The sequence below is a fragment of the Hakea prostrata genome, chromosome 1 (assembly GCF_041222555.1).
Source record: "Hakea prostrata isolate BN-2017 chromosome 1, UWA_Hpros_2, whole genome shotgun sequence".
NCBI lineage: Eukaryota > Viridiplantae > Streptophyta > Magnoliopsida > Proteales > Proteaceae > Hakea > Hakea prostrata.
This window is the reverse complement of record NC_142600.1, coordinates 48,682,315-48,688,265: the sequence shown is the minus strand read 5'-3', so window position 1 is coordinate 48,688,265 and position 5,951 is coordinate 48,682,315. Positions and strand designations below refer to the sequence as shown.

At 36.6% G+C, this 5,951-nt stretch overlaps 1 non-coding gene across 1 annotated transcript; it reads right to left on the bottom strand.

The window, feature by feature from the left end:
* Nucleotides 1–1,330: 1,330 nt before the first annotated feature.
* LOC149029077 (small nucleolar RNA R71) lies at nt 1,331–1,437 on the bottom strand. The gene has a single exon (XR_016171347.1). It is a non-coding gene; the product is annotated as a small nucleolar RNA R71 (small nucleolar RNA).
* Nucleotides 1,438–5,951: the final 4,514 nt, after the last annotated feature.

The following is a 5,951-nucleotide window of genomic DNA, read 5'->3' as shown; positions in this document are numbered from 1 at the left end:
TTTAGATCATTCTAGATCTAGATCTGGTTGTTAGGGTTGGTTGAGATTCGAATCGTTTGTTCAATTCGCAAGTAAGTAACCTTCTTTATTAATCTTCTCTCCTCCCTCCATTCCCGCTTCTATCTACCCCTCTATATTCTTAATTTAGGATTTACTTTCAGCATTATTTATTGTTCTGCCTATTCATTCATAATCTCGGACCACATAACCGGAGCAACCCCCCGCGGTGCCTCTCGTGTGACGGGTGGTGTTGCATCTGCATTTTCCTGTCTTTTATTTATGCATTGATTGTGTTTAATTTATTGTTCGTTTCAATTCGATTACATTAGATATATAGATCGTTTAGTTTAATTAATTAGTTAACAAAAAAATTGAATCATTCCACTCTCGCATTACTATTAAGAAGTTCAAATTCTAAGTGGCATATCTCCCTGAGATCGACCCGTTAGCTACACGATACCGTGCGCTTGCGGTTACTTTTAAAATTCACAAACAAGTTTTTGGCGCCGTTGCCGGGGAGGTATTAGTCCACTTTGTTTTTCTAATTCTTAGGTAAATCGAAGTGATTTAAAAATAAAAAATTAAAATTCAAAGATATTACTCTTAACTTGAGTAGAAACAAAAACGTATAGTAGTCCCCACTCTACCGGTAATCCCAGGATTCGATTGTAGGTGGCTCCGAAGACTATACGGATTCTCTTGCTGTCAAACCTATAAGCGCTCAGCTATACGGCAACCTTACAGCTTTGGAATCATTGTTTCAATCTTTGTGGTGGGAAATTCACTACTTTCCCTTCATTTTTGTTATTTTCTTTTCTTTTATTCTTTAGTTACTTTATTTATTTTCTTTCATAAGAGTCATTAATTGCATTAAGTGGTTAGTGCATGTGTGTCCTGGACTCGTGATTCTACAAATAGAATTGTACGAGTGTCTAACTTGACCATGGAAGGTCTACCTCCACCACCTCCACCTAAGAGTCTTAGGGATAGATTTTATCCTACCCGATCTGCACAACCTTCTTGTATACGTTTACCTGAAGTGAGGGGTAATAATTTTGAGCTCAAATCTCATTATCTATCTATGTTACCCCAATTTCATGGGTTACCTGATCAAGATGCATATTTGTTCCTTAGGGAGTTTGAGGAGGTTTGTGTCCTTATGAAGGTACAACAGCTCACTGATGATGCTGTAAGACTAAGATTCATTACATTTGCATTAAAGGATCAAGCTAAAAAGTGGCTTTATAGCTTACCTAGGGATAGCATTATCACATGGGAACAATTTACTGTCCTATTCTTAAAGAAATTCTTTCCTTTCTCTAAGACGAACAAAATAAGAAATGATATTCTTCAATTTCGTCAGAAACCCAATGAGTCCTTTGCTAAGGTAATGGAGAGGTTTCAAAGCCTTCTCCAAGAATGCCCTCACCATGGTATAGAATTATGGCATTTATGCCAAATAATTTATGAGGGTATCGATTACCAAACAAAGCAACTTTTGGAATCAATGTGCCCCACAGATTTACATCATTCATCGATGATTCCGAAGCTTGGAATTTTCTTTTAGACCTAGCAGATAGAACTAGAGAATGGGAGTCAACCCAAGAGTCTGAAAGGACTAGTAGGGGATATTTTGTTGATAGCCAAGTCCATAAGGAAGTACAAATAGATAACATTTTGAAAAAGTTAGAGACTTTGGTAGTTAAAGCTGCACCACCAAGTCAAGCACATTTTATTGACAAATCTATTGCTATGTGTGCATGGTGTCAGTCTCCTACACATGTAATTGAGGAATGTCCTAGCTATTCTGGAGGCCAACATGAGAATGTCAACGCGATGTTTCCAAACCCATACAGTAACACGTACAATCCTGGGTGGAAGAATCATCCTAACTTTTCATGGTCTCAAGGGCAAAACCAAAATGGATTAAGCAATTATTCCACACAAAATCAATTTGGTGCCCCTCAAAAGCAAAATGCCCAATTTTCTCATTATCCAAATGTCCAGTTCCCTCAAGCCCCAAATTTCCAGAATGCCAATTTAGCTAGACCTATCAATCCACCTATTGTGCCTCATATGCCTTACATTGCACAAAATCAATCATCACCTGGTTTCAACAGAGATAACAATCCGTAGTTTTCTCGTCTCTCTTCCTTAGAGAAGAATATGGAAGTACTTTCCAGCACCTTCATGACTTCTATGCATAATATGGAAAAACAAATTTCCACTCTTGCAAGTGCTTTATCTGAACGAGAAAAAGGTAAAATGCCTAGCCAACTTGAGTTAAATCCTAGGATTCAGATTCAACAAAGACCACAAAATCAAGTCAACCAAGTTGAATCCTCCCATTCTTCTTTAGCTTCAATTAATTCTGTGTCTGCATTGAGAAGTGGGAAAGGGTATTTAACAGGTGAGTCACATATTAATGAAAAGAGCGAGATTAGTGACCACTGTGATGAGGAGAATGTTCAAGTATCTCTTAATGAGGGTTTGTTTGAGAAACCCATAGAAGTTGAGGATGAGCTAGTTGCTTTAGCAGTACCTAAGTTTGGTGAACCACTATCAGAAACTATGAGAAAAGAGCAAATTTCAAATGAGAGTCCTTATGTTCCTAAGGCCCCTTATCCTAGTCGTCTAGTTAATAAGAAGAAGACTGCAACTATGGAGAAAATTTTTGATGTCTTCAAAAAGGTAGAAGTGAATATCCCTCTTTTGGATGTCATATCTCAGATCCCCGCCTATGCAAAAGTGTTGAAAGATTTATGCACTCATAAAAGAATCACTAGCATTCCCAAAAAGGCGTTCTTAAGGGGTAACATTAGTTCCATCATTACTCAACCTTTAGTAGCCAAATATAAGGATCCAGGGAGCCCCACCATAGCTTGTGTCATAGGCAATACACACATTGAACATGCTTTACTTGATCTTGGTGCAAGTGTGAATCTTTTGCCTTACCATGTTTATAAGCAACTAGGATTGGGAGAATTGAAAGCAACTAGAACTACTCTTCAGCTAAGCGAGATAGGTCAGTTAAGATTCCCAAAGGGATGGTTGAAGATGTTTTACTGAAAGTGGGAGAATTTATTTTTCCAGTTGATTTTATTGTGCTAGATACTAAACCATTTTCAATCAAAGATGAAATCCCAATAATTCTAGGAAGACCATTTTTGGCTACTAGTAATGCATTAATCAATTGTCGAAATGGTCTTTTACGGTTGTCTTTTGGAAATCGAATCGTGGAGTTTAATATGTTTAGGATAGGAAAACAACCACAAATAGAAGAAGAGATCAATATGCTTGAGGAATCTTTTGATTTTCCTAATGATGTGATTACCAACTTTGAGATTGATTTTGATTCTGAATTTCAAGAATGTATGGATATGTTGGATGATGATAGTGAAACTTTCTTTTCTGAAGTCTCAAATTTTCACACACCTTTAGAGCCTATTGAACCTCTATCCATCTCCATCTCTATCCCCAAGCCCTCAATAATTGAACCCCCCCAGCTACAATTGAAAAAGTTGCTTTCTAATTTGAAGTATGCTTTATTGGAACAAGATAATACTCTTTCTGTTATTGTTGTCTTCGATTTAACTTCCGACAAAGCGAGTAAGAGTTGATCACACTGTTGAATAATAATAGAGAACTATTGGGTTGGTCTATCACAAATATCAAAGGTCTAAGCTCTTCCATTTTACAACATCATATTCATCTTATGAAAGATGCAAAACCTTCTAGAAAACCTCAACGTATGATGAGAATTTTTTTTAACATTGTGAATGTTTTTCTTGAGATCTTTAGAGATGATTTTTCAATTCACGGTTTTTCTTATTTGGAGTGCCTTCCCCATCATACATTGATATTGAAGATAAGACTAAAGCTTCCTATGATAAGTACATCTTGACTTAAAGGTATACCCCTCATTTGTCTTCTTTGTCTAGCATACATGCATTGAGGACATTGCATTACGTAAGTGTAGGGGGGGGTATAGCTGCGTTGTAGATTTTAACTTTGACTTTTGGTTATTATACATATTCTTTCAATTTCTATGATGTGTGAAATGAGAGTGATTTTGGTACCCATCATGAACACATAAAAACCCTGTTGAGAGGAAGGTAACTTGTATATATGTTGAGATGAGACTTTCCTTAGAAAAATAAAAGGCCCTTAACTTAAGGCGTTGAACCATCTATGAGTTTTGTGGGTCCTTGTTTCTTTGGCTAGAAGTTGAGATCAATTTTGTGTAGGGCATGACAAAAGAAGAAAAAAAAAGAAGAAGAAGAAAAAAAAAGAAAAAAAAAAAGAGTAGAAAGTAAAAGTTGAATTCCTTGGAACTAGACAGGGCACTCCGACTCAGGAATCGAGGTGACTTGATCGAAACTCTTAGGAAGGAGATTATTGAAAAGAACTCTCGCATCACTGTCTATGTGGGCATATGCAAAGCAAAGCTACAAAGTAACTTGGGTTTCTGGTGTCCGCTCCACCATGTCATTCAAGCCAACCGTAGTGGAGTAATGTAGAGTTCACTACTCAAAAGAAAAAAAAAGAGAAATAAATACAAGTGTCATCAATGCCTTGGTAAAATTGTTTGGTCAAAAATACTTCAAAACCTTAGTCCTTGGTCCCCTTACTTTATGAGTGGTTTTGCTTAAAGGAGAGGTGTACTTGAAAGATATAAGGTGAGTCCTTGATTGAGATATATGCTAAGTCTCAAGAATCAATATGGGGTAATAAAGTTCAAGTGTGGGGGATCTTAAATCAATGGTGAGAAAAATTGTCATAGCTATTGATCTTGTATGAGTACTTACCAATTGTTAGAGTTGGAATTTGCAATGTTTTATTTTGAGCTAAAATTGGAATTTTGGATGTACATTCACTGCAAACATCCACGAGACAAAACTCGTCCTCTAGGGGTAACCTAGTGGTTTAAAGGCCTGTTGCACATGCTAAGTGTAACCGTGATTCCTACGAAAGTGAGTTAGGATTTATTTTGTTGCACTAGTTTCTTACCTGCATTTGTATTTTTCTTTAATTTTTGTTTGAGGACAAGCTTAGTCTAAGTGTGGGGGAATCTGATGAACACATTTATGTGTGAAATCTTAAGGCATAAAGCATGCATTTTATACACTTAGAATGGAGTTACCTTGGGTTTTATGTTGTTTTTGCAGATTTTAGGACTTTTCAAGATTTAAGCAAATATTTAGAGTTTTGGGCTTGAATCATGCTATTTTACTCGTCAAGAAGTCCATTCAAATTCTCAAATGCGAAAATGGGCCTGATCTGGAGCATGATGGGCTAGAGATGTGTGATTACGGGCCAAATCCGAAATATTGAAGAGATAAAGAAGGCAAATTTGATCTACGGCTGAGATTTTAAATCAAATCTACAGAGATATTATTGAGAGAGTCCAGATGGAAAAGAGTCCTTGCATACCTCAATATCTTATTTTCTATTTGGGATTTGATTAAAGAAAGAAAAAGAGGAAAAAGAATTATTTTCAGATAAGGATGAAGCAAAAATCCCGTTTTTGAATGCCTCTGTCCAGTTTCGATCAAACCCTTCATCGAACGGTCATCCGATGTCCGATCGTGCTGATTTTTGGAGGAGAGCTTCACGACTACTTAAACCTCAAATCCAACGGTGGGATTATGCATCTGATCTCTCTAAGTTGGCGCGATTAGTACGTCAAAACCCTAATTGGATGAGTCAGATAGAAACCCTGAGTTTTATTCAAATTCAGCCGTGCTTCATATCTCATGTAAACTCTATAAAAGGAGATCATATTCCATCAAAGGAGGACGTGTCTTAGAGCTTAGTAGAAGCATTCTTTCTTCTCTCTTCAGTTTATTTATGTTTTCTCTAGTTTTCTTTGCTTGCATTAGTGAGATTTAAATTTCTAGATTCAATGTTTAGGTTTAATCTTTTTATGTAATGCAATTCAAGTTCAAGCT